A 27,361-nucleotide genomic window follows, 5' to 3' on the forward strand; every position below is an offset into this window, starting at 1 on the left:
CGTACATCAAATGATGATGTGTAACAGTTATACTTTTGTTACTGGTTTCCTGGAACCTTGCCGCTGAAAACTAAAACTGGCATTTTACCTTAGATGTTTATTCAAATATTAAACGTCACTGGGTGGACTTGAACCACCAACCTTTCGGTTAACAGCCGAACGCGCTAACCAATTGCGCCACAGAGACATGCTACACTGCTAAAAGGGGCTTGGCTTGGATAGCTGGCCCCACCCTCCTTAATTGGATCTTTGATTCAAGAAGTTTGTTTGCCTAGAATACAGAAATGTAGAAGTTGCCTCAAATGAAACCTGTGGAAGCTAAATGTGCGTTAGCTTTTAAAGCTTCAGTTCATGTCTTCAATTTAGCTGGAAGCAAGGACGTACATCAAATGATGATGTGTAACAGTTATACTTTTGTTACTGGTTTCCTGGAACCTTGCCGCTGAAAACTAAAACTGGCATTTTACCTTACATGTTTATTCAAACATTAAACGTCACTGGGTGGACTTGAACCACCAACCTTTCGGTTAACAGCCGAACGCGCTAACCAATTGCGCCACAGAGACATGCTACACTGCTAAAAGCGGCTTGGCTTGGATAGCTGGCCCCACCCTCCTTAATTGGCTCTTTGATTCAAGAAGTTTGTTTGCCTAGAATACAGAAATGTAAAAGTTGCTTCAAATGAAACCTGTGGAAGCTAAATGTGCACTAGCTTTTAAAGCTTTAGTTCATGTCTTCAATTTAGCTGGAAGCAAGGACGTACATCAAATGATGATGTGTAACAGTTATACTTTTGTTACTGGTTTCCTGGAACCTTGCCGCTGAACACTAAAACTGGCATTTTACCTTACATGTTTATTCAAACATTAAACGTCACTAGGTGGACTTGAACCACCAACCTTTCGGTTAACAGCCGAACGCGCTAACCAATTGCGCCACAGAGACATGCTACACTGCTAAAAGGGGCTTGGCTTGGATAGCTGGCCCCACCCTCCTTAATTGGATCTTTGATTCAAGAAGTTTGTTTGCCTAGAATACAGAAATGTAGAAGTTGCCTCAAATGAAACCTGTGGAAGCTAAATGTGCGTTAGCTTTTAAAGCTTCAGTTCATGTCTTCAATTTAGCTGGAAGCAAGGACGTACATCAAATGATGATGTGTAACAGTTATACTTTTGTTACTGGTTTCCTGGAACCTTGCCGCTGAAAACTAAAACTGGCATTTTACCTTACATGTTTATTCAAACATTAAACGTCACTGGGTGGACTTGAACCACCAACCTTTCGGTTAACAGCCGAACGCGCTAACCAATTGCGCCACAGAGACATGCTACACTGCTAAAAGCGGCTTGGCTTGGATAGCTGGCCCCACCCTCCTTAATTGGCTCTTTGATTCAAGAAGTTTGTTTGCCTAGAATACAGAAATGTAAAAGTTGCTTCAAATGAAACCTGTGTAAGCTAAATGTGCACTAGCTTTTAAAGCTTTAGTTCATGTCTTCAATTTAGCTGGAAGCAAGGACGTACATCAAATGATGATGTGTAACAGTTATACTTTTGTTACTGGTTTCCTGGAACCTTGCCGCTGAACACTAAAACTGGCATTTTACCTTACATGTTTATTCAAACATTAAACGTCACTGGGTGGACTTGAACCACCAACCTTTCGGTTAACAGCCGAACGCGCTAAACAATTGCGCCACAGAGACATGCTACACTGCTAAAAGCGGCTTGGCTTGGATAGCTGGCCCCACCCTCCTTAATTGGATCTTTGATTCAAGAAGTTTGTTTGCCTAGAATACAGAAATGTAAAAGTTGCTTCAAATGAAACCTGTGGAAGCTAAATGTGCGTTAGCTTTTAAAGCTTCAGTTCATGTCTTCAATTTAGCTGGAAGCAAGGACGTACATCAAATGATGATGTGTAACAGTTATACTTTTGTTACTGGTTTCCTGGAACCTTGCCGCTGAAAACTAAAACTGGCATTTTACCTTAGATGTTTTTTCAAACATTAAACGTCACTGGGTGGACTTGAACCACCAACCTTTCGGTTAACAGCCGAACACGCTAACCAATTGCGCCACAGAGACATGCTACACTGCTAAAAGGGTCTTGGCATGTATCTCTGGCCCCACCCTCCTTAATTTGCTCTTTGATTCAAGAAGTTTGTTTGCCTAGAATACAGAAATGTAGAAGTTGCCTCAAATGAAACCTGTGGAAGCTAAATGTGCGTTAGCTTTTAAAGCTTCAGTTCATGTCTTCAATTTAGCTGGAAGCAAGGACGTACATCAAATGATGATGTGTAACAGTTATACTTTTGTTACTGGTTTCCTGGAACCTTGCCGCTGAAAACTAAAACTGGCATTTTACCTTACATGTTTATTCAAACATTAAACGTCACTGGGTGGACTTGAACCACCAACCTTTCGGTTAACAGCCGAACGCGCTAACCAATTGCGCCACAGAGACATGCTACACTGCTAAAAGCGGCTTGGCTTGGATAGCTGGCCCCACCCTCCTTAATTGGCTCTTTGATTCAAGAGGTTTGTTTGCCTAGAATACAGAAATGTAGAAGTTGCCTCAAATGAAACCTGTGGAAGCTAAATGTGCGTTAGCTTTTAAAGCTTCAGTTCATGTCTTCAATTTAGCTGGAAGCAAGGACGTACATCAAATGATGATGTGTAACAGTTATACTTTTGTTACTGGTTTCCTGGAACCTTGCCGCTGAAAACTAAAACTGGCATTTTACCTTACATGTTTATTCAAACATTAAACGTCACTGGGTGGACTTGAACCACCAACCTTTCGGTTAACAGCCGAACGCGCTAACCAATTGCGCCACAGAGACATGCTACACTGCTAAAAGCGGCTTGGCTTGGATAGCTGGCCCCACCCTCCTTAATTGGCTCTTTGATTCAAGAGGTTTGTTTGCCTAGAATACAGAAATGTAAAAGTTGCTTCAAATGAAACCTGTGGAAGCTAAATGTGCACTAGCTTTTAAAGCTTTAGTTCATGTCTTCAATTTAGCTGGAAGCAAGGACGTACATCAAATGATGATGTGTAACAGTTATACTTTTGTTACTGGTTTCCTGGAACCTTGCCGCTGAACACTAAAACTGGCATGTTACCTTACATGTTTATTCAAACATTAAACGTCACTAGGTGGACTTGAACCACCAACCTTTCGGTTAACAGCCGAACGCGCTAAACAATTGCGCCACAGAGACATGCTACACTGCTAAAAGCGGCTTGGCTTGGATCTCTGGCCCCACTCTCCTTAATTGGCTCTTTGCTTCCAGAAATGTGTTTGCCTAGAATACAGAAATGTAGAAGTTGCCTCAAATGAAACCTGTGGAAGCTAAATGTGCGTTAGCTTTTAAAGCTTCAGTTCATGTTTTCAATTTAGCTGGAAGCAAGGACGTACATCAAATGATGATGTGTAACAGTTATACTTTTGTTACTGGTTTCCTGGAACCTTGCCGCTGAAAACTAAAACTGGCATGTTACCTTAGATGTTTATTCAAACATTAAACTTCACTAGGTGGACTTGAACCACCAACCTTTCGGTTAACAGCCGAACGCGCTAACCAATTGCGCCACAGAGACATGCTACACTGCTAAAAGCGGCTTGGCTTGGATAGCTGGCCCCACCCTCCTTAATTGGATCTTTGATTCAAGAAGTTTGTTTGCCTAGAATACAGAAATGTAAAAGTTGCTTCAAATGAAACCTGTGGAAGCTAAATGTGCGTTAGCTTTTAAAGCTTCAGTTCATGTCTTCAATTTAGCTGGAAGCAAGGACGTACATCAAATGATGATGTGTAACAGTTATACTTTTGTTACTGGTTTTCTGGAACCTTGCCCCTGAACACAACAACTGGCATGTTACCTTAGATGTTTATTCAAACATTAAACGTCACTGGGTGGACTTGAACCACCAACCTTTCGGTTAACAGCCGAACGCGCTAACCAATTGCGCCACAGAGACATGCTACCCAGCTAAAAGGGTCTTGGCATGGATCGCTGGCCCCACCCTCCTTAATTGGCTCTTTGCTTCCAGAAATGTGTTTGCCTAGAATACAGAAAAGTAGAAGTTGCCTCAAATGAAACCTGTGGAAGCTAAATGTGCGCTAGCTTTTAAAGCTTTAGTTCATGTCTTCAATTTAGCTGGAAGCAAGGACGTACATCAAATGATGATGTGTAACAGTTATACTTTTGTTACTGGTTTTCTGGAACCTTGCCCCTGAACACAAAAACTGGCATGTTACCTTACATGTGTATTCAAACATTAAACGTCACTGGGTGGACTTGAACCACCAACCTTTCGGTTAACAGCCGAACGCGCTAACCAATTGCGCCACAGAGACATGCTACACTGCTAAAAGGGTCTTGGCATGTAACGCTGGCCCCACCCTCCTTAATTGGCTCTTTGATTCAAGAAGTTTGTTTGCCTAGAATACAGAAAAGTAGAAGTTGCCTCAAATGAAACCTGTGGAAGCTAAATGTGCGCTAGCTTTTAAAGCTTCAGTTCATGTCTTCAATTTTGCTGGAAGCAAGGACGTACATCAAATGATGATGTGTAACAGTTATACTTTTGTTACTGGTTTTCTGGAACCTTGCCCCTGAACACAAAAACTGGCATGTTACCTTAGATGTTTATTCAAACATTAAACGTCACTGGGTGGACTTGAACCACCAACCTTTCGGTTAACAGCCGAACGCGCTAACCAATTGCGCCACAGAGACATGCTACACTGCTAAAAGCGGCTTGGCTTGGATCGCTGGCCCCACCCTCCTTAATTGGCTCTTTGATTCAAGAAGTTTGTTTGCCTGGAAAACTGGGTGGGACTTTCAGAAACAGTTCTAAATTGGTTTAAATCCTACTTAAAGGACAGAAACAACTTTGTTTCTATAGGTAAATACACATCTGAGTTGACAAATATGACATGTGGGGTTCCTCAAGGCTCCATCTTGGGGCCTCTTCTCTTTAACATCTACATGCTACCACTGGCTCAGATAATGAAGAACAACAAAATAAGTTACCATAGCTATGCAGATGACACGCAAATTTACGTAACAATTTCACCAGGAGACTATGCTCCAATTCAAACACTGAGTAAGTGCATTGAACAAATCAATGACTGGATGTGTCAGAACTTTCTCCAATTAAACAAAGATAAAACTGAGGTAATGGTTTTTGGAGCCAAGGCAGAACGTTTAAAAGTTAGCGCTGAGCTTCAGTCTGCAATGTTCAAACCAACAGATAAAGCCAAAAATCTAGGTGTAGTCATGGACTCTGACCTGAGTTTCAACAGTCACATTAAAACAGTTACTAAATCAGCCTACTATCACCTAAAGAACATATCTAGGATTAAAAGACTAATGTCACAGCAGGATTTGGAAAAACTTGTCCATGCCTTTATCTTCAGTAGACTGGACTACTGTAATGGTGTCTTCACAGGTCTCACTAAAAAATCTATTAGAAAGCTGCAGCTGATTCAGAACGCCGCTGCTCGAGTCCTCACTAACACTAAGAAAGTGGATCACATCACTCCTGTTCTGAAGTCTTTACACTGGCTTCCTGTGTGTCAAAGAATAGATTTCAAAATATTGCTGCTGGTCTATAAAGCACTGAATGGTTTAGGCCCAAAATACATTACTGACCTCCTGCTAAACTATGAACCATCTAGATCTCTCAGGTCTTCAGGGACTGGTCAGCTTTCTGTCCCCAGAGTCAGAACTAAACATGGAGAAGCAGCGTTCAGTTATTATGCTCCAAATATCTGGAACAAACTCCCAGAAACCTGCAACTCTGACTACTTTTAAATCCAGGCTAAAGACTTTTCTTTTTGTCGCTGCTTTTATTTGAACTATTCATATCTTAAACTGCACTGTAACTTTTATCCATGTACTTTTTCTTGTAATGTTTATTTGATTAGCTTTTCTTTTTTAATGCTTAATGTCTTTCATTTTTTTGGTTTTTGTTTTGTTTTGTAAAGCACTTTGAATTGCCTTGCGTTGAAAAGTGCTCTATAAATAAACTTGCCTTGCCTTGCCTTAGAATACAGAAAAGTAGAAGTTGCCTCAAATGAAACCTGTGGAAGCTAAATGTGCACCAGTTTTTAAAGCTTGAGTTCATGTCTTCAATTTTGCTGGAAGCATGGACGTACATCAAATGATGATGTGTAACAGTTATACTTTTGTTATTGGTTTTCTGGAACCTTGCCCCTGAACACAAAAACTGGCATGTTACCTTAGATGTTTATTCAAACATTAAACGTCACTGGGTGGACTTGAACCACCAACCTTTCGGTTAACAGCCGAACGTGCTAACCAATTGCGCCAAAGCTGGAGAACAATAGTCTTGCAAGGGGGGGGGAAGAAGGAAGAAGAAGGGGGAAGAAGGGGGAAGAAGAAAAAGGAAGAAAAAAAGGAAAAAAGAGGAGAAAAAAACGATTCTCCTGCTCCCAATTTCCCTTCTGTAGCATTTAAAAGTGTTTATATACAGTAGTGTTTCAAAAAAAGTATGTATTTGTCTATTTCTTGAGGCGGAAAACACATCCACAAGATTGCAGGATTGAATCCCAACTCAGTCAGTATTGAAGTGTATAATATATAGAACATGAGAGGAATAAAAGTGCTTGTGTTGCATATCTTAACATTAATTAATTAGAGATATTGACTGATAAGACTTGTGTTATACAGTTAACTATTAATATATTTCTATTAAATATTAACTAAAAGTTATTTACTTCTTTCAAGTTTATTAAATACTTTTTTTAAATCAGGGATAGTTTTTAAGTCACCGATATGGATTTGTATTGAAGTTCATTGTTTCTGTGCTGTGGATAAATAATAAAAATATAACCATTACATTAATATCAACTAAGGTATAGGTTTTATAATTATTTTGTTTTTGCCTTTCGAACTGCTGCTCGAACAGGTGAACGAAAAAGTATAGAAATTGTAAACATAGTACTCCACTACAATTATTGGACAGACACTAGGCATACTTGAAAAAGCCAAACCTTTATTTTATGTTAGTTAAACATAATAACATTTAAAACAGTAGTAAAACGGTATAACACGGTATGGGACTACGGTGGATAACACAGAGCCTGACAAAGATTGCCTCAATCAGGCGGCAGCAATCTGGCCACTGTGCAAGTGGGGCAGTGGTGGTGAGAGCATGCCTCTTCAAACTCTCCACCCCTGGAGTGAACTCCTGCTTCTTCTTAGGAGACCTGAACCGCCCTGTGTTCAGCCTGCTCTGATGTCTGGCAGCAAAAACCACCCTTTGCTTGTCATAGTCCAGCAGGTTCTGCCACAGAGCAACTAACCTGAGAGAGGGAGAACACAGCACATAAGACAAGAATATCTCAAAGTGTGCACTTGTATATGCACAGAGGAAAAGCAGCTTGACTGTTCCTGATCCTGACCTGCTGGTTTGTTAGGACCATAGTCAGCTGGTTCCTCAGCTCCACCAGACACTCTGCCAAGTTGTCCACTCGGTCCATGCCTGCCATGCCAGAGTCATCCACAGCCTGCCAACATATAGAAAAGAGAAAAATAATGTCTCATTATAATGACTTAGCTATCTCATTATATTGACTTAACTATCTCATTATAATGACTTAAGACAACTACCAGCAATACACTAGCTGTAAGCATTCTTGATTTTGGAGCACTCCTGAAAAGAACATTGTTTTTGCTCTTGCCACACAAATATAGCATGCACCGACCGTTTGGATGGCCGAACTGACTCGAGGTAGGCCTAGGTGTCTAACGTAACTGTATTGCTATATTTCGTGTAGTGTTAGCTTACTGGGTTTAACTGACGTATTTATTAAATAACATTAAAAACTCCTGTTCAGCAATTTCTTTACAATAATGAGCTTGAGTAGGCTACTATAGTTGTTGTTTTGCTGGTGTTAAAGGGTAAACACAGCGAACTACAGTTAGCATGCAATTAATACTGTGCTAGGTTCGCTAGCTAGGGCATATGGCACTTATGCATAACTTGAAGCGGATCGAAGCCTCTGAACGATGCGCACTGTATGGGTCAATTAATTAGGAAGAGTTTTTGCTTTTGACTACATTTTGACAGGATTCGTACCTAGGGTGACCAGATGTCCCGCTTTGCGCGCTCAGACAAGGTAACAGCAGCAGAGATAACCAGTGTTTACCATACAGTGCAACACTCCCATTCATACCGGTCAAATGACTGGTAACAAGCTAGCGCCGACCATTTTTCCAGACTCTGAGATAGCAAAGAAAATGTCATGTGGTCTTACAAAAGCAGCGTCCATAATAACAGATGTGCTTGCCCCTGCCTCTGTGGAGAGTTGTTTGACAGAGTTAAAGATACCCGTGGTTCTAGGTGACAAAATAGCCCACACACCATTTTTTTCAGTGGCTTCAGATGCTTCAAATCATGGCACTATAAAACTATTCCCACTGTCTCTGAGATATTGGACCCCAGAGTTGGGTTTGAAAAGCAAGATCCTTGACTTCTATGAGGATAGTGATGAGTCAGCTGCTACCATACACTGCCAGATTACAAGCAAGCTAGAAGAAAATGGTCTGCAACCTGACATGATTTCAGCATACACTGCCGACAATGCAAGTGTAAATTAAGGGAGAAACAATTCAGTTTTCCAGAAGCTAAAAGCAGACAACAGTGGCATCATTAAGGCTAACTGTATGGCCCACATAGTGCACAACAGTGCAAAGCATGCTGGAGACAGGTTGAACATTGACATTGAGCTAGTAGTGAACAAAACATTCAGTCACTTTTCCTCATCTACAAAACGTACAGAAGAATTGAAAGCAGTGTTCACCTTTTGTGGAAGAAGAATATCAGGTTGTGCGGAGACACGTACCCACAAGATGGTTGAGTCTGTGGCCTGCTGTCAAGAGGTTACATGACAGCTGGAGAGCTATCAATAGCTACTTCTTGTCATTGGGAGAGGATAAGTGCCCAAATTCACTGTGGCAGCTGTTCAAAAATGACGAGGATGGTGATGGGAAACCCCTAGAGCTACAGGTGTACCTGTCCTTCCTCAATAATGTGCTGAAAATCTTCCACGATGTTGTGCTGCTATTGGAGAGAGAGGACGGGACCGTATGTGAGCTATATGACATGATGCTCACTCTCAAGACAAAGCTCCAACAACGACAGATTGATTCCTTCTTTGGAATGGAGACCAGTGCTATCCTCAAACCAGACCAAAAGGCAGCAGCAATCAATCATGATCTTTCCAAGTTCTACCAGGCTGCTCTCAACTACCTTGAGAAGTGGTATGACTTCACAGACAACAACTACCAGAAGAATGTTGCAAGCTTGGCACTGAAGAGCAAGTTCACATCCTCCCATCTCTGTGATGCAGTGGAGGTCCTGCAAATTATTTGAGTGTAAAAATATGTTTTTGTTTACACTCTAAAGATTCTTTAAATTATTATGGATTAATTACTAATCCCTTTTGTACTTCTGATCAAATTTATTTATGTGTAATGCTTTAAATATACAAATATGTGTTCAATGTAATAGTTCTAAATTTGAACACAGTGGTTCTAGTTCTGACTAAAATACTATACAATATGTCCAGCAGATGGAGTCAAACCTTAATTTATAATTAATCTCTCTTTCTTTTGTGCCACACCCTGTTGGCCACCAGATGGCGGCACCTGACCAGGAATGAGCTTCACTTCAGCCACAATACCTCGACTCCCTTTTTTTTTTATTCTCACATAAGCTTTTTCCAAACTTTCTCATCTATTTTTCTGTTCTTTTACACCGAAACAACGTAAAAATATTAGCATTTTAACAACCAAATGCTATATTTTTCTGTTGAAATGCCCTAAACTGTCCCTGCCACCATTTTAGGATAATATAGTAAGTCCATAGGAAGGAAAGAGACAATTAAGCTGTCGTCACTCACTTAACGTAATCACCCTTGACGGGCTCTCCGTAAAAAGTCTTCACTTACTATAAATATCTTACTTTGAATCCAACCACTTGCCCTATTCTTCATTTTCCCTAAACCACAGCCTCCATACGGCGGTGGAGCCTCGCGGCAGAGGATGTAATCTCTTATGTGTAACATAGGTCCCAAACTCTTATGTTTACCACATAGAGAGGCGAAGTCACGCCCATGGGACCCCGGAAGCGAACAATTTACATTGAATTCAATGGAGAGAGAAAACGTATCTTTTGATCCCGTTTGAATTGTGCCACGAACTACACATATGATGTTTGTCAATATTAAACAATAAGTTCCATGTCAAAAAAGTCACATTTTGTCATAAAACTGTTGAAAGACTATGAAAAATACGCGACTACAAAGACTACAAATCCCAAATCCCATTCTGGCTCGCGTAAGTGATGTCACAGGCGATAATGCTCCAAGTGGTTGCGACTCGTAATTAAAGCGAAGAAGAAGAAGAAGAAGAAGAAGAAGAAGAAGAAGAAGAAGAAGAAGAAGAAGAAGAAGAAGAAGAAGAAGAAGAAGAAGATGATCTCATAAATGATTTATTCCCTCCAATAAATAAGAGATTGCTAAAAATAAGATGCCTGTGTGCTTTGTACCAGGTTGTAATCACATAAGTGATCATACCACTTGCTCGTTCTATCGATTCCCGTCTGATGAAAGGACCAGGAGTCGCTGGATCAGACATATCAGGTAATATCATAAGTAATATACATGTTGTGCATGATGAAACATAGTCAAGTTAGCTACCTAGCTAGTAGCGACGAGTAGCGAGCACGTTAGTTAGCATTACATTGCTTAGCCTTGTCATTTTTAGTAGCCTTACCATGAAGTTATTATTTTATTACATGAAGTAAACCAACATTTTAAACAGTCATGATGGTAAGTATTTCGTGAAACATTTGAAGAGTAGCCTACTGCGCCATCCACCGGGTGCTAAGGAAGCAGTCAGGGAGAGTCGAAGGCAGGCAGGGAGCTTTGCATGACAGATTCTTCTGGACGTGTTTCATTGTGATGACAGTAAGGGTGAGTCAATCTGTTTGTTGGAAAGACAGTAGTTGAGTGATTACTGAGAGAAAATTATTAGAAGAGATAATTATTCAAAGTGTTGTTACTTTAAAGTGTTGTGACCTTTTTCTCTTTTATTTCCTTTCCCTCACCTGTAACTGCTGAGACCCTGAGGAACATGCACACTGACCTGCTCTGGCAACCTGATTTCCACTGTACGTAATAGTATTTGGTTATGGTATATTATTTATATACATCAAAGGCACAATGCACCCCCCAGAGACACACATGTATTGAGTGTGATATTGTGCATAGGTCATGTGAAATCATCTTTACGTACTAGAAAACTGTAGGAGCGGCAACTTGTTTTGAAATTTAATTTGTAATATCCGATAATAAAGTTGATCTGTTTTCTTTATTCTTCTCTCTTCCCAGCTCCATCCATCACCATGCTCTGTTCCTGCAGGTCCTGCTTGCTAATCAATGCTTTATTTTTTTACACAATTACAAAGTCAATGTATTGTATGACATGAAGTTGTGCTTCATTCGGAGTCAATAATACATTCATTCTGCCTTCATCCATTCTGCCTTCAACTACACAATGACTGTGGACTGCACCGACATCCATGTAGCTGCCCCCCAGTAAGATGAACCAAGCAAAGAGGGTCACCATCATGCCCAAGGACATCCAGCTGGCCCGCTGCATCCGCGGAGAGAGGGCTTGGACTGACCTGAGACCAGCACACCCAAACACAACGGCTCTTTTAAGAGCCACCTACAGTTTCAAAGAGTTGCAATCCTACGTTATTATAATGATTAAACTGGTTCATGTATCACTTAGTTTACTGAACCGTGATGAATGAAAGAAATGAGTGAGGTAGTGGTTTAAAGAAGTTACAAAGACATTAATATATGAGTAACAGGTCAGTGTAAACACAAGCTTCTGTCAATTATGGATCATTCAAACTATTTACAAATAATATGTATTCGGTATATTCCTTGATAGCTTTTGGAGAAGGTTGTTTTTAAGTTTACTAAAATCTATCGTTTCAACTGTTTCACTTTATAAAAAGGAACAGGTGAGTAGAGCATTATTGAGTTTCTTATTCTGTCAGTAAATTATCCAAATTAAATGTTTTTCATTATTTTAGTCAACCCTAAACAAATTGATTGTACCTTTTTAATAATGACCTTACATGGTTAAGTTAAATTAACTTCAGAAAATCAAATCTGTTCTGAGAAAAAACTAATAAATGTTTAAAGATAGGAACTTGCCATCCCACTGAAAAACAGTCCGTAGAGATTTAAAGGCGTAGTTGTAGTTCAGTCCAACGTTTCATTTGGATTCATTTCTCCAACAGTCAACTATTTTCATAAAGAATATATATATTTTTCAAAGTCAACTTTATTGTCAATCTTACTCAGTTTGTGTTTATAGACAGAGAGATCAAAAAAAATTATACAATTTACAGATATGTATACAAATATATATATATATATATCCTATATACACCATCATGTATAATGATGGTGGACACTTCACCTCCAGCAGGGCAGATGGCTGCACAAGTCCATCGGGGGATGCTCCCAAAACACCGACTCACTCACAAAGAGACCAGACTCGAACACTGTCACCTGATAGGCCTGCACAAAAGCCTTCACCCCTTCGGCCTCGTTTACAACCCCCCAGTTGACAGCCATGACTCCGTCCAAGTTGTACCCCCCGAGCACCCTCTTCATGAGGGACGCGCATGGAGTGGATGAAAGTCCCGACCGCAGCACAGCACCAAACTTGCTGGCTGTCAACCTGCCCCGCCTGTGTAACTGCGACTGAGGATTTGTCCGCTGTCCTCCGGTGGCTGTCTGGATGGCAGCTTGCTGGTCTCTGCTCAGTCGCATTAAGGCAAGAATTGCCTCAAGCCCCCGACCCCCATGCCCCTTCACCAGCTCCGGCACGGTGACAATGGCCTGATGTTGAGGCCGCGGCTCTGGCTCAGGTGAAGCCATGCCATGCCACACTGTGCGCCCCTCAGTGCAGACCTGAACCAGTCTACATCCTGAGTGGCGATGTCTCTGGCCAGTGGGTTGTATGTCTCCTCTCACTGTTGGTAAAGTTGAGACACCAGCTGGACTACTTTGGAAGTGCCAGGCTTCCTCCACTGGCACTCAACATCTGTGGAGCTGATCTGCCACATGGCACATATTGCCAATGCTGCAGCGTGGCTGCATTTGTACATCCCCCGTGCACAATCACAGACAGCGCTCTGCATCGCGCCATCGTCTCCCATGCAGATCTGTACAAATAAAGTAAGTACCATGTTTGTTAGCATGCTATAATAGATTGAATGAGCAATAATACAAGGATGGTCCGGATCTGGGGGTGGGAGGGGTTATTTTTCCATAGTTTTGTCCTCTTGTCTGATTGTTGTTATTGTTTGTTTTTTCTATATTTTTTGTAATGTGTGTTGTACTGGTTGTGATTGTACATTGTATTTTTCTAAATGTGTATGAATACATTTTTGAAAAACATTTGATCAACAATAAAAAAGGATTTGGTCAGGATCTAGACTCAGTGTGTAGTTTATTAATTAATCAATGCTCTCTACATTAGGAAAACACATACCAGTGTACCCGAGGGAGTCACGCACAGCTGTGCCTGGATAACCAAACAAATTGACAAGATAACCAAAACCCTTGAATCTACACACAGCAAATAAACTCAAATGACACAACGAGATGTAAAAGGAGATCACACATACAGTATAGTCGATATAAAACTGTCCGCTTCAATCTGAAGAGCAACTAAAACAAAACACGGGAGTGTACCTTGTTCTTGTGAACACTAATGTTATCCACAGCATACACAGAGACCACGAAGTTCTTAAGGAGAAAACTAGTTCCTGAAACAAAAACACGTTAGTGTACCTTGTTAGCTAATGTTAGCTAGCTGACATTAACGTTACACATTGCACTCATATTACTCACCAACATCTTGTAAAGCCGGTCCCGCTGCTCTTACAGAACCGACTAACTCCCCTTTCGTGTATGTACAGCTCTCAACGTGTCTAGACTTGTAGTGATGTTCACCTCGTTTTATACTTTTATTCTCATTCTGAAAGAAACAGGTGAAATGTTCTAACGTGACGGCCGTCTTTGTGATGGTGACGCGTATTGTGCGAGACCTGTAGTTCACTGAGCGGTTTCACACAAAAACAATTGTAACTTCACAGTTTTACGACACATTTTTTTTTTTTGACTTGCAAAATATTCTTTTAAATTGAAAAACATCATATGTGTCATTCGTGGCACAATTCAAACGGGATCAAAAGCTAACCTTTCTCTCTCCATTGACTTCAATGTATAATTTTACGCTTCCGGGGTCCCATGGAGGCTCCCGGAAAGGGAGGGACTTCGCCTCTCTATAGAGAACCGCAGTGACGCGTCGTAAAACCCGGAAGTAAACTTCTTCCTGTTCCTTCGTGAAAAACCAATGCAAATTCTCCTTAGGATTTTGGAAAATAGCTCGAAATAAGATCTGTGGTTGACACACATTTAAGAGAGGGATCACGTTTTGTTCAGCCAGATAATCTCCACATGTCTACCCTACTTTTATAATTTTTGAATCATAAATCTAGTCGCCAAAAGCGAAATGCTAACGTTATGCTATAAACAAACTACAAGCCAGTACAGCAGCAGGGTCGCACGACTTCAACGTCACGCCAACTTAAGATCGTTTCAACTGACTTGCACTGAAACTGCACTTTGAACACTTTAAATATATTAACTAGTGCTGTCAAAATTATCGCGTTAACGGCGGTAATTAATTTTTTGAATTAATTGCGTTAAAATATTTAACGCATTTAACGCATGTGCAGAATGGCCCGCCCCATACATGCCACCAGTGGCAGCGCCAGGGTATGGCTGGGGTAGGCTACACCCATACCAAGAAATGGCTTAGCCCCACCATGAAAAATGATGTTAAAGTAAGCAAAATAAAGTCTGCCAACTCACGGAGTAAATTGCACAGACAGCAGTTAGTAAGATTGATTTCAGTAGCCACGGTTTTGAAAACTTTTGTCACGTAGTGATCATCTTCTCAATAGAACATCTTTGATAACGGCGTGGTGTTGTTGCAGGAAGTCCCGACGGAGATTACTTTTGCTGTAGTTCAGGGCAGAGCCATATAATAGTAATAATATGGCTCTGGTACAGGGGTGCACATAACTGGTACGCAGGTTATGTGCGTAATCTGAAATGCGTACCGTCACTTGTGTCACAAAGCGCATTTGCGTACCGACGTACTTGTGAAGCTTTTCCAGAAGGCGGTTAGATCACCGGACGACAGAGTCGGTCTCCGTGTGCACATACAGGGCTGCTTAACGTCGGTCTGTACAACGGAACTGTGCCAAAACTACGCCAACCGGCTGCGGAGGGAGACTCCCCCCTTCACTGGAGAACTGCGCTAAAACAGCTGATCACAACGTTCACACTCTGTGGTCACGAAGTACTCCACTAGCCCCCCCCCCCCTCTGTCGACTTTCCTGAAGTACTCCCCCGTTGATAGAAATCAACACGTAATGAATTAAGACCCCACGGTTTGATGATTGATAGGTGTGTGGGTTGTCTTTCATTTTGACATGCAGAAAAATGTTATAATAAACATAGATACTGTATGTTAAATGGATATATCCGCCTTCTTTCATTTATCTTTCCATTCCCACAACAATATATATAAATAAATGGCATATTTTGGACATAGTTCGAATGGTGATTAATCATGATTAATTAATTTTTAAGCTGTGATTAATCTGATTAAAAATGTTAATCGTTTGACAGCCCTAATATTAACATTTTAAACTGTATACCCCGTTTATCTAGGCCCTTTTTGTTTTGTTTTATGTATACATCATGTCACACTGTGGGAAACGATATTTCTGGATGTATAACACATGTAGAATTTTGTACAATAAAGCTGACTTTGACTTCCGCGTGCTTGCATATTTTAACAAAGCTTTTCATTGTAGCCACACTGAATTTAACTAGAAGTCATGGCTGTGTCAATTACCAGTCTGATATCGTTTTACAAGGATGACAAGAAGTGTAGATAGAGGAGAGAACCACTACAAGTCAGAACACGTAAAACAGTGCAGCCTAGATGAAGGTGTGCTTACCGGTGTTGTCAGGGCTAGCATGAGGGACAAGGTTTATAGTGTCGGTGAGTAGTGATAGCAAGAGTACCGTTAACCTAGAGTTAATTTATTCACATTAATTCCCGTCAACAAATCCATTTTATGTGTCACATGAAATCTTTATTAGGCAAGGCAAGTTTATTTATAAAGCACTTTTCAACACAAGGAAATTCAAAGTGCTTTACAAAAAATGAAAGACATTAATAAAATGACATTTAAAATGAGTCATTAAAAAGAAAAGCTAATAAAATAAACATTAAAAGAAAAAATACATGGATAAAAGTTACAGTGCAGTCTAAGATATGAATAGTTCAATTAAAAGACATGACTCTGGTATTGACTCTGACCTTTCTTCTTCATCTTAATCATTGATGATGGGTAAGGGTTCATCAGGCACATCTGCATCCTCATCTTCCTTGCTGGTAGGCTCAGGCTGCTTTACCCAGGAGAGCAGAGAGCTGCTTCCCCGGGCTGCTTGCTGTAGCTCTCTTTGTTTTTATTTTCTTATCCTGTCTCTTCTTGGCATTATTCTACAAGTGGTAAATGCAAATGAGCTAAATCAATGTACTGCTCTGCTGTGCATGATAATTAAGGGTTAATCTCTGAGAAACATTTAACAGCAGCATTAATGTAAACCTATAAGGTTACTACTACTTATATTGTACTTGTTGAGGCATTTTTACTTTACTTGAGTATTTCCCATTTTCAATACATTTACTTCTACTCCACTACATCTCAGATGCAAATATTCTACTTTTACTCCACTACAATTATTTGAAAATTTTAGTTAGTTACTATGTAGATTTTGATTAAGATTATTACAAAACATACATTTAATCACTTCAGCCCTAGCATAATGACGCATTGTGAGCGTAGATCTGCTATTTTCAAAAGTGCACAACGAGACTAATTGGATGGATGCAAGAAAAGAAGTGAAGTTATAGTTTAGTTTGGCATCTGATTTAGGGGACTAAACAATACACTTGTATTTGTTACCTGGTGGTTACTTACTTGGTCGTCACCAGAGGCGGATTTAGGATTGTAGGAGATCCGAGGCTTAGCCCAGGAGTTGTTGGGGGGGGGGGGGGGTAAAGTGCTATTTTTTTTACAAGTGGGGGGTGGACCAAACATCCTTTAGGGGGGTCGTCGCTTCCTCTAGGGGGGTCCGGGGGCATGCTCCCCCGGGAAGAATTGACCAAGAATTGACCAATAAGCGGAGCACCACTTCTGTGACGTAGAAAATTATTCAAGATCAGTCTGTATCAGATCCGTTGCAGCCCTCTTTTTTTTTTAGAGATTTGGGTATGGAGGAAAAGAGAGAGGGTTGTGTTTTCTGACACTTGGTGAGTTCCCTGGAACACCGGGGACTAGGGGTGTAACGGTTCACAGAAGTCACGGTTCGGTTCGTACCTCGGTTTGGGGGTCACGGTTCGGTACAACAAGAAAAAGCAAAAAAAGTCCCAAATGCATAATTCCAGGTTTGTTGTTATTTACTTTTGAACAGGAGTGCAAAAAGGAGTGCAAAAAGAATGTCTTGAAAATATTACATCATAAATAATAAGAAAGTGTTTCAAGAGCGCAAAGTCGGTGAAAAAATATGCCAAAAGCTTCCGTTATTTATTTTGGTCTCTCGGCTCTCATGTCTCTTGGCTTCTTAAAAACAGCTGGGATCAGCTGTTGAACTGCTGTTGTCTTTTGCCGGGCTCCGGTGATTGGCAAATCTGGGTGATGCCTTCTGATGTGATTTAGCATGTTTGGCGTGTGTTTCCATTAGCATACCGCTATCGAACAACGCCGACACACCGTCCTCTTCCGATCCACTGCGCATTGCTTATCGTTTTATAGATCTATTCTCATCCACCAGTGTAAGAGTCACGTTTCTGAATCGGGCACTCTGAGTGGATGCAGTCACAGCCAATCGGATTCAGAGTGTTGCCTGTCAGTTCCGTTGCCTGTCAGTTCCGTTGCTATGGTTCCGTTGTTATGTGTACTGAAACGAGAGCCGGTATAATTCCACGCGCGAAAACAAAATAAAAATTGGAATACGTTATTTTAGTGTCTTAAAAGTAGACTGAGGTATGAAGGGTTAACGTTACATCTTAGAATAATTTTTAGTCATGTTCTGTATACATACTAACATATAAGGGGATTGACTTAGTGTGGTTTATCTTTTTGTCGCTGCTTTTAATTTAAACTGAGCTGTTGTGTTCATCAGTAAAGTGGATCTTCTGTGTGAACTATTCATATCTTAAACTGCACTGTAACTTTTTATTCATGTATTTTTTCTTTTAATGTTTCTTTTATTATCTTTTACTGTTTTTAAATGCCTTTGTCTGAATGTCTTTCATTTTTGTAAAGCACCTTGAATTGCATTGTGTTGAAAGGTGCTATATAAATAAACTTGCCTTGCCTTGGTTACTCCATGTTTACTAGTTATAAGATTAACGTTACAGTACATCACTCTTTTTCACTTCAGCCAGAGTGCAGATATCACCATGAGATTCACAAACCTGAAACATCATCCATTTCTTCACTGCTGGTGATGACATTGTTGTCAGCTGCTGATACTGCTGCTGCTGCTGCAGCTTGTGGCGCCTGCTTCGATGAAAATAACTTTCTAATATCCATAACTTTATAGGCTATTAGCTTAAAACTTGTCAGGCAGGATCACTTCTTCTTCAGGGCAGGGAAGGCTACACAGTACGCAGGCTAATGTCCCGCAGCGGCTGCCTCTCTGGTGGACTCCGGTACTGCACATTACTCCCGAGACATTTTTTTAAGTGAAACATCCGGGGCTTTTCAGAAAACATCCGGGGCTTGAGCCCAAGTAGCCACCCCCTAGCGCCGCCTCTGGTCGTCACTAGGGCACTTTTAATCGTGTTGCTGCGTGCTGCTGCACCACACACCCGCCGTGGCCTGTCTGAGTGACTCTGCGCGCTCACGTTGAGAGCAGGGAAGGGAGGGGCTGCAGCCAGGGCACGTACGGGAGTGCCGCGGGGCACGTGTGAGGATGTCTGACAAAATTACAACGCGCGTTTGGGGCATTGCTGTATATATTAGAAGCTTTTAATCCAGAATTGATCGATGTTACCATGAGGCTGAGCCACATACAGTACACTGTAAAAAAATAAAATAAAAAACTGTAAAAAACGAACTTTCAAAAGGGCACATTGCTGTCCAGAGGGCAAAACGGGCAGGTACTCAAGCACTACCTAGGCTGAAGTCGAATAGTCCATTTAGCTTAGGAACCTTCCTAAAGGAGTGAAATGACCCGGAAGTCCCTCAGTGGCAGCCATGATAAGTGCCGTTCGAATTCTCTAGAATGATGAGAATGATAGGAAAGGAGGTTTCAAACTTCCTTTATAACCTCCTTTAGCTTAGGAACCACTGGACCTCCCTAACCGACAGGAGAAGCGAAAATGCTGCCCCACAATGCCTTGCAGCCGCAGCATTTGCCGTCACTCAACAGTCGGCCGTTCACGGAAACAAACGATTATGACCGAGAAATGATATCATGAAAGTTACGGTGCTTATTAAGCATTTTAAAACATAGGTGGTAAGTTGCCAAAGTGCTTTGTTTTGAACGTTCATCAGTATTATAATCAAAAAGAGAAATATGAACGTTAGTTTTTACTGAAATTATCAAATAAAGTCAACATTTCAGTCTTTACTGAGCTGTGTGGAGTTTGTTCAACTTTTAAAAGATGTTTGAATGGTGATATATACACAGTGATAGATGTTAAGGACTAACGTTTATAATAAATACATTTGTATTGATTTTAAGATCTTTAGTTCATCAATCATACGTATTGGGATCATTGGTATTAATGTGGACGAGCATACGTTTCACTTTCCTTTTTTATTTCAATTCCAACTTTGGTCCTGAAGAATATGTTTCTCTGTTGTCCCCGTTCATAAAGCAAAACAGCAGCATCAGAGCACGGTGCAGAGTCTCTAGATGAGTTCACAGTAGTCCCTCGTTCTTATTAAACATCCATGTTGTAGTCCGCTGTATAGAAAACTGTGGTTTCCATAGTTTCCCCACAGCAGCAGACGCACACAATGACGTCCGCTGGCGCATCATAAACACGTGGGATAGTGAAAGTGCATTCGGATTCTCTAAAGTACCGCAGTCTCTTCTCCTAAGTCCTTTTGAATTCTCCTATCCACTATCCCTTAACCCCGTGACGTTTCACTCAGAGGTCAAGGAATAGATGATAGGGTTAGAATTTAGGAGCTGATCTTTGGACTATTCGACTGCAGCCCTAGAGTCTATGTGTGCACGTCTCTGGTGAGCAGTATTAACAGTGTGTGTGAATATGCTAAGATATATAAAGTATGAAAACGGTAAGCAGTGCAAGTATAGTATAAAATATATGGATATTAATTTCATGATAAACATTGTGGAACAATGATGAAAAATGTGAATGGAAGTGGCGAAGTAAAACTGACACAAAACAACAAACAAAAATCTTTTGAGAAGCCCCCACCCCCCATGTTGTCTGTGCTGTATGCTGCAAACTCTTTGTTTAAAACTAATTGGCCATCGGAATGTGTGGAGTAAGGCTGCGGCCCCACGAGGACGAAAACGGCTAAACGCATAGGATTAACGCAAACGCAATCGCAAACGGCTTCCGTCCACAATAATTATCCGGATAGTGTCTGTCCACACGAGACCGCTCCGTTTAGCTCCAACCGCTGGAGAAGCTGCAGTACATATGCAGGAGCCTCTACGTGGCGCTGTAACTTCCTCCACAAAAGCAGCGAAGAAGCATGGTTGTCATGGTTGCCCTTCTGTTTATTCTCCGCGGTGGGGGCCGAGGGAACCGGGCAGAGTTTTTCGCCAGTCAGCGTGTATTAAAGTTGAAATCTTCCGGACAAAATTATAAAAGTGCCGGTCAAAGGTCTTCTTTGTTATTTATTGAGCTTTAAAACAAATGAATAACGACTCTATATAATATAATGATAAAATACACGGAGCCTCTCTTTTTCCTCCTTCTCTTCGGACAGCGTCAGTGTCTGTCTCATGCAGCAGCTGATCCAGTAATGAGTGACCCGGCCGACAGTAAAAAATAAACATATTTATAACTAGTTTAGGGAGTTTGAGAGGTAATTAAAATAGCTAAGGGTGATGATCTGACTTGAAGTGTGTGTTTTGCTGCAGAGGGAGGAGCTGCAGGTGAGCAGAGCTGCGTGTCTCCGTCCTGTCAGATTAGACTTAACTCGCGAGAGAAAGATAAATAATCTGAATTCAGGATGCAGTTTACTTTGACGCGGGGGTGAGCAGCAGAGGTGGGGAGAGGCGGGGCTATTGCCTCATCATTATTGCTGTAGATGTTGCACAAACAACTGTAGCATGGTCAATAGCGTCCGGAGCACGATAGCAACTCTGCGATCCGCCATTGTTGTTGTTGTTGGTGGCGAAACACTTCAGCACTGGCGCGGGGTAAGCGGAGGTGAGCAGAAGAGGTGGGGAGAGGCGGGGCTATTGCGCAATCACTATCAGTGATCTGAAAATGTCCGTATAGGGCGCACACACGGAGCTGTTTGACCCCCCAGAGAGTGGCGTATGCATTTCTATCCACCTTGGGACCCGTTATCGTTTCCTCAGTCGTTTAGTGCCGTATTCGGTCGTCCTCGTGTGGCCGAACGGTCTATATGACACTAAACAGTAACGCAAACGACCGAATTCGTCCTCGTGGGGCCGCAGCCTAAGTCTCCCAAGGGGGGTGGTCACATTCCACAGCTCTCCCCCCCCCCCCCCCCCCCTCCTGTGATCTCCCAACCCCCAGTCTGTAGGTTTGTGTTCGCATATTTCAGTGTTAATTTTGGCAGCTGTTTTTGATTTAGTCTTAGTCTTTAGACGAAAATGGTTATTAGTTTTAGTCACATTTTAGTCATTCCTATCCTTTGTAGTTTTAGTCTAGTTTTAGTGGACAAAAACTCAAAACGTGTTAGTCTAGTTTTAGTTGATGAAAACTCAAAACGTTTTAGTCAACTTTTAGTCGATGAAAAATTACATTTTCGTCAACTTTTAGTCAAAATGTGTCTCTATACTCTCTGAACGCTCCGTCCCCGGCAGATCTCTGTGTCTGCTGCAGCATGTCTGTTAGGCCCCCCCCCCCCCCCGCACACAGAGAGACACAGGGGTTGCGTTCCAATAGTCCATTTAGCTTAGGAACCTTCCTAACGGAGTGAAATGACCCGGAAGTACGTCAGTGGCAGACATGTTAAGTGCCGTTCCAATTCTCCAAATGAAAGGAAAGGAGGTTTCAAACTTCCTTTATAACCTCCTTTAGCTTAGGAACCACTGGACCTCCCTAACCGAAAGGAGAGGAGAAAATGCTGCCCAACAATGCATTGCAGTCCAACCCTGTCTCCTAAAAATTACGTTCCCACAGAACTATACTGCATTCTGAATTACGTTTAGCTAGAAACGTATTTACTCCCACGTTACGTTCGTTATGAACGTATCTCAAATACGTTTATTTTCTACATATCTTCTAGAAACATGTTTTCTCCCAGGTTACGTTCCTTATGAACGTATCTTAAATACGTTTATTTTCTACATATCTTTGCCATTTATTGGCTTGCTTATAATAATGATAATAGTTATTTATAAATATCATTTTAGAGCACACCTTTGAAATCGACAATCGGGCTCGACATATGGTTAAATTAAAATCAGTAGGCGAGGCTCTAATTTCGCCAGCTGTTACTCTCATGAGCGAGGCAGAACATAATAGTTTTAACATGACAAAAAGCTGCTGTGTCGTTTATTGCACCTCAAACCTTAAAACAAATCCAGAGTTGGGTTTATTTAAGGAAATCAGGGCACAGCAGCAGTCAGTGGGCACCGGGAAGGTATATGGTTTTTTACCAGTGTCAGGGCTGAGTTCAGCAAACATTTAAACAACTTTTGCTGTATTGTTCCCGCAAGGTGAAACTAATAAATACCACGAAAATGTCTATGCCTTGTCTGGGCAATGGATTAATTACCAGCTCCTGATCTGTGTAAGGTCCACTGTGCCTGATGGTGCCTCAGTGGCCTTTTGAAACTTTGGTGTTGTTGACAAATAGCCACTACAGTCAATATAATGAGATATGAAGTCAATATAATGATAACTAAGTCAATATAATGAGATATGAAGTCAATATAATGATAACTAAGTCAATATAATGAGATATTAAGTCAATATAATGAGATAGTAAGTTAATATAATGAGATAACTATCTCAATATAATGAGATAGTAAGTTAATATAATGAGATAACTAAGTCAATATAATGAGATAACTAAGTCATTATAATGAGATAGCTAAGTCATTATAATGACTTACAGGATTTTTTTGATTTTTTTTTTCCTGTGGCCCAAACAGGCTTCCATATACACCAGACCACTTGGAGCTATACAGGATAAAGATTTATGTCTACCCTGGTTAAACAAAAACCTGTATAAACTTAAGAATTCACTTCTAAAAGCTTGAATGTATTAAAATACTGAGGTAAGCTTTTAGCATTCCAATATCATACATAAGAAAAAAGTTACAGTAAATTAATAAAGGAATATAAGTATTGTTTTAAGAAGTCACAATCTTATAAGGATGTCAATATTGTACTGTCAGTCGGTCCAATCCTTTTGATCCAAACTGAAATAACCAAACAACTATTTTGGTAACAATGAAATTTGGAAGTCTGCTGACATGCTGATGATCCTCTGACTCTTACTGGAGCATCACCTTAAGTTAGACAACTTTACTGAACTACAGTTCCCAATAACTTTATTGGATTTGCAGGCATTTTGCACAGAGGAGTATTTAGTATTTACTTAATTAAGTTAAGTATTTACACTTAACTTAATGTAGCACTCCTTGTCTATTATCACCTTAATGGAGGGCTTTGTGCGTAAATCTGGCGAAGCCTGCGAGCTAGTTCAGGCAGTCAACTCGAGCACTTATGCTGCATTCACACATAACGCCCCCTTGCCGCTCTACAACCAACCAAACAGAGTCTCCTTAATATGCCGCTCTATTTAACCTGCCAGATCTCTCTCCATGCATTGCTTGCTGCTGCTATTGCTGCAGCTACCTCTACGTCGCTGCTGCTTGCCTGCGTTCACTTGCTATTGCTGCGTTCATTTGCTATTGCTGCGTTCATGTTCGTGCTGCTGTGTTTCATGTTGCTGCTGCTTGCCTGCCGGTGCTGTCCTTGCAAATATCTATTGCAATCTCCGACTCCGGAACCGAATCATCATACGCAAGAAGCCGTAAGAAATGCCTCATTCCCGAAACACAGACTAGCTCAGAGCATGGTTCAGACGCCGCTGGAACGAGCCACAGGTCCCGCACGACACATATTCAGGTGTCCCTTCCGTCCTCATCTGGAGTAGCTTTTAATATCCTTTGGGCCAGAGGAAGTCCCGAGTGCTACGCCAGCTCCGGTAACAACCGCTCTCTTGTGTGTCAGCTAAGAGTCGCACTGTCTCTCGGTTGGTGGGTATTTAAACACCAAAAAAGGCAGGAGCAAGCTGACTCCGGCATTCCCAAAGTACCTGCCATCCTGTCCTACCATCTCGAAGTAAAATCAGCGCTTGAAGCCTTTAATTGCACGATATATTCCCGTGAACAAACTCGATTTCCTCTACCTGCAATGTAAACAAATGTTTCTACTTCCGCGTTCAACCACGTTGTGCCACTGACGTCACACTCCCGAGGATTCTGGGAATTGGAGTCCCAGATCCAGCCACGAGTTCTAGCTTCCTGCCCCCTGCAGCAGCAGTTCCTTAAGGCCCTGTCACACTGTCCCGAAATTGACACCCGATGGACACACGAATATGGAATTGTGAATTTCGCACGAAGATGGCCCCGAACCACACACGAAGGCAACATTTACATTACATTTAAGACATACAACTGCAATGAAAGTACCAAAAACAATTATGTTACAGTACTATGATACTGTACTGATATCTTCAGACTTTGTTCTTTACTTTATCCGTCTTTATATGTAGAAAATATTACGTTTTCTCCGTAATGTTGTTTCCATAACAACAACAATTTCCTGTCAACTGTCCTTCAAACTAATATATTATATCCTTTTTAGTTTCACAGAACACAAATTGGGTTATTTACATAATATATTTACATGATTTTGTTGTGCAATAAAACAACCCGATGGACACACGATAAAGGAAATGTTCAAATTGGCTGTGATCGTAGCAACATCGGGCCATTCGTGAGGGCATCTCAAGCCATCGTATGATCGCCGGTGGAGTTTCTCAGGCTCCGGCAGCAACTTCGTGAGCGGAGGCAAAATCTTTGGCATGCCAAAAAATTGCCGAAGGACCTTGCGAAGGTTCATTTTCGTGTTGAATTCGTGTGTCAATTTTGCCCTTCGTAAGGCCATCGTGAGGGCATCTTGTTATCCTCGGTGCCATCGGGCATTCGCCCCGATCAGAGTGAGGGCGAATGCACCGATGATAACACGAAGATGACACGATTTGACAAGATGCCCTCACGAGTGCCTTACGAAGTTGCCGCTCACAAAGTTGCTGCCGGAGCCTGAGAAACTCCACCGGCGGTCATACGATGGCTTAGATGTCCTCACGAATGGTCCGATGTTGCTACGATCACAGCCGAATTTGAACATTTCCTTTATCGTGTGTCCATCGGGTGTCAATTTCGGGACAGTGTGACAGGGCCTTTAGGAATCGCATCTTGGCAGGTATATATAATACTATTCTGCATAAGCAATGTTTTATTATGGAAATATTTGGCCTGCAGTAAGTCATATTTGAGGCAATTATACAGAAGTTGTATGTGTATTTATACTAGGCCTACTATAAATCAATGAAATTAAAAACGGAAATAAATTAATTTCCATCACGTGAATATGAAGGGAAGCTCGATACATTGTTGACCATCATTTTAGACTTCAATCTCCTACAGTGTCTATTCTATGAATACCATGAATTATTCTCTGCCAAGCGGCCATGTGCATTTAATCACCTACCAAAGAAGAGTTTTTCCTTACAGGAATTAAGCTCTACCTGCAATATCTGCCCCTCACTGGGTGTGCTTCATGCTGCAAATTGTTTCCAAGCTCTTTCTAATCACAGCTGTTCGTCAAATGACCTTATCACAGGCTTAAATCAAGGTTTCTTAGCAGGTTATGCTGGCTCCCAGGGACCCATGTCTGTTGAAACCTGCACTCAAGACTGAAGTTTGCACTGAAGGAGCCAGGAGTATTACACGTGCTGCTATTTAAACGTTTAAAAACACGACAGGCCCCTAGCCTAGTGCTAGGAGGAATTAGTCTAGCAACGTTTCTTTATTGAGCCGTTAGTTCCTCACGATTATTCTGTGAAGAGTATTATTAACTACTAAAGATTGTTCCCGTTTCTTTGCTCTGTAGATGACATGGCAGGGAAAGCAGACATCCCATATGCCTTCTGTGGCATATATATTTTAAGGTTTTACAATCAAATGTGCATTTGGTTGCCATAGTAGCCCACGTTTTTTGACACCTCATCAGAAGCATTATGCTGGATTCTCTGCAACACCTGCAAGCACCCCTTGGTGTCCATCTTTTAACCATTTCCTAGTTGTTAACTTTCCCAGATAAAACGTTTCAACAGCTAGGCCTACCTCTTTCAGAAAACAAAAAAGACAAACATATTTTGTCGAGCAGATTGTCTGTGACAAGGCAACCGGTAATTGTTTGAGCAACACATCCGAACCTTTGCAGGGGATACCCACTGCGGGTGGCAGAACAGACCTGAATCCAGTAGACTTCTCAGAATGACTAGAGATCTCCTCATAGTCCAAAACAGTTATCAGGCACAGCAGAATCCCGATATGGGCCATTTTCCCAGACCAGCACACAGTATCCGCGATGTTCCTGGAGCAAAATCAGCACAGCAGCAAAGGACAGGCGAAAACAGCAGCGTGGAAGCGCTCCGGTCCCTCCGTAGTATCCCCGGGGTGAAAGCAGGCCTCTGCAACAGCAGAACCAGGACAGGTGGAAAGCAGGCCCCAGCGGTGGTAAAATCCTCCTCCGTACAGCAGCACACGCCCGGTGGAAGCATGCCAAGCCCGAAGCGTGGATCCACCCCGTCTCTCCGCGACGACTCCGGGGTAAAAACCTCTCCAGTACAGCTGTACTCTACAGGTGGGAGCAGGACTCCGT

The 27,361-nt window shown here is 41.5% G+C and overlaps 1 long non-coding RNA gene and 13 other non-coding genes across 14 annotated transcripts; all 14 read right to left on the reverse strand.

Annotated features, from left to right (window-relative positions):
* Positions 1–113: 113 nt before the first annotated feature.
* On the reverse strand, positions 114–187 carry trnan-guu (transfer RNA asparagine (anticodon GUU)). Its single transcript has one exon. It is a non-coding gene; the product is annotated as a tRNA-Asn (tRNA).
* Positions 188–492: 305 nt separating this feature from the next.
* On the reverse strand, positions 493–566 carry trnan-guu (transfer RNA asparagine (anticodon GUU)). Its single transcript has one exon. It is a non-coding gene; the product is annotated as a tRNA-Asn (tRNA).
* A 305-nt stretch (positions 567–871) lies between these two features.
* Positions 872–945, reverse strand: trnan-guu (transfer RNA asparagine (anticodon GUU)). The gene has a single exon. It is a non-coding gene; the product is annotated as a tRNA-Asn (tRNA).
* Positions 946–1,250: 305 nt separating this feature from the next.
* On the reverse strand, positions 1,251–1,324 carry trnan-guu (transfer RNA asparagine (anticodon GUU)). The gene has a single exon. It is a non-coding gene; the product is annotated as a tRNA-Asn (tRNA).
* A 305-nt stretch (positions 1,325–1,629) lies between these two features.
* Positions 1,630–1,703, reverse strand: trnan-guu (transfer RNA asparagine (anticodon GUU)). Its single transcript has one exon. It is a non-coding gene; the product is annotated as a tRNA-Asn (tRNA).
* Positions 1,704–2,008: 305 nt separating this feature from the next.
* Positions 2,009–2,082, reverse strand: trnan-guu (transfer RNA asparagine (anticodon GUU)). Its single transcript has one exon. It is a non-coding gene; the product is annotated as a tRNA-Asn (tRNA).
* Positions 2,083–2,387: 305 nt separating this feature from the next.
* trnan-guu (transfer RNA asparagine (anticodon GUU)) lies at positions 2,388–2,461 on the reverse strand. The gene has a single exon. It is a non-coding gene; the product is annotated as a tRNA-Asn (tRNA).
* A 305-nt stretch (positions 2,462–2,766) lies between these two features.
* On the reverse strand, positions 2,767–2,840 carry trnan-guu (transfer RNA asparagine (anticodon GUU)). The gene has a single exon. It is a non-coding gene; the product is annotated as a tRNA-Asn (tRNA).
* Positions 2,841–3,145: 305 nt separating this feature from the next.
* Positions 3,146–3,219, reverse strand: trnan-guu (transfer RNA asparagine (anticodon GUU)). Its single transcript has one exon. It is a non-coding gene; the product is annotated as a tRNA-Asn (tRNA).
* A 305-nt stretch (positions 3,220–3,524) lies between these two features.
* On the reverse strand, positions 3,525–3,598 carry trnan-guu (transfer RNA asparagine (anticodon GUU)). Its single transcript has one exon. It is a non-coding gene; the product is annotated as a tRNA-Asn (tRNA).
* A 305-nt stretch (positions 3,599–3,903) lies between these two features.
* trnan-guu (transfer RNA asparagine (anticodon GUU)) lies at positions 3,904–3,977 on the reverse strand. Its single transcript has one exon. It is a non-coding gene; the product is annotated as a tRNA-Asn (tRNA).
* Positions 3,978–4,282: 305 nt separating this feature from the next.
* trnan-guu (transfer RNA asparagine (anticodon GUU)) lies at positions 4,283–4,356 on the reverse strand. The gene has a single exon. It is a non-coding gene; the product is annotated as a tRNA-Asn (tRNA).
* A 305-nt stretch (positions 4,357–4,661) lies between these two features.
* Positions 4,662–4,735, reverse strand: trnan-guu (transfer RNA asparagine (anticodon GUU)). The gene has a single exon. It is a non-coding gene; the product is annotated as a tRNA-Asn (tRNA).
* Positions 4,736–7,074: 2,339 nt separating this feature from the next.
* Positions 7,075–10,059, reverse strand: LOC117464029 (uncharacterized). Its single transcript, XR_004553996.2, has 3 exons — positions 8,830–10,059; positions 7,429–7,533; positions 7,075–7,329 (listed from the first exon to the last, which is right to left on the reverse strand). It is a non-coding gene; the product is annotated as an uncharacterized lncRNA (long non-coding RNA).
* Between the last annotated feature and the right edge of the window lie 17,302 nt (positions 10,060–27,361).

Source organism: Pseudochaenichthys georgianus, chromosome 18, assembly GCF_902827115.2.
Source record: "Pseudochaenichthys georgianus chromosome 18, fPseGeo1.2, whole genome shotgun sequence".
Lineage (NCBI taxonomy): Eukaryota > Metazoa > Chordata > Actinopteri > Perciformes > Channichthyidae > Pseudochaenichthys > Pseudochaenichthys georgianus.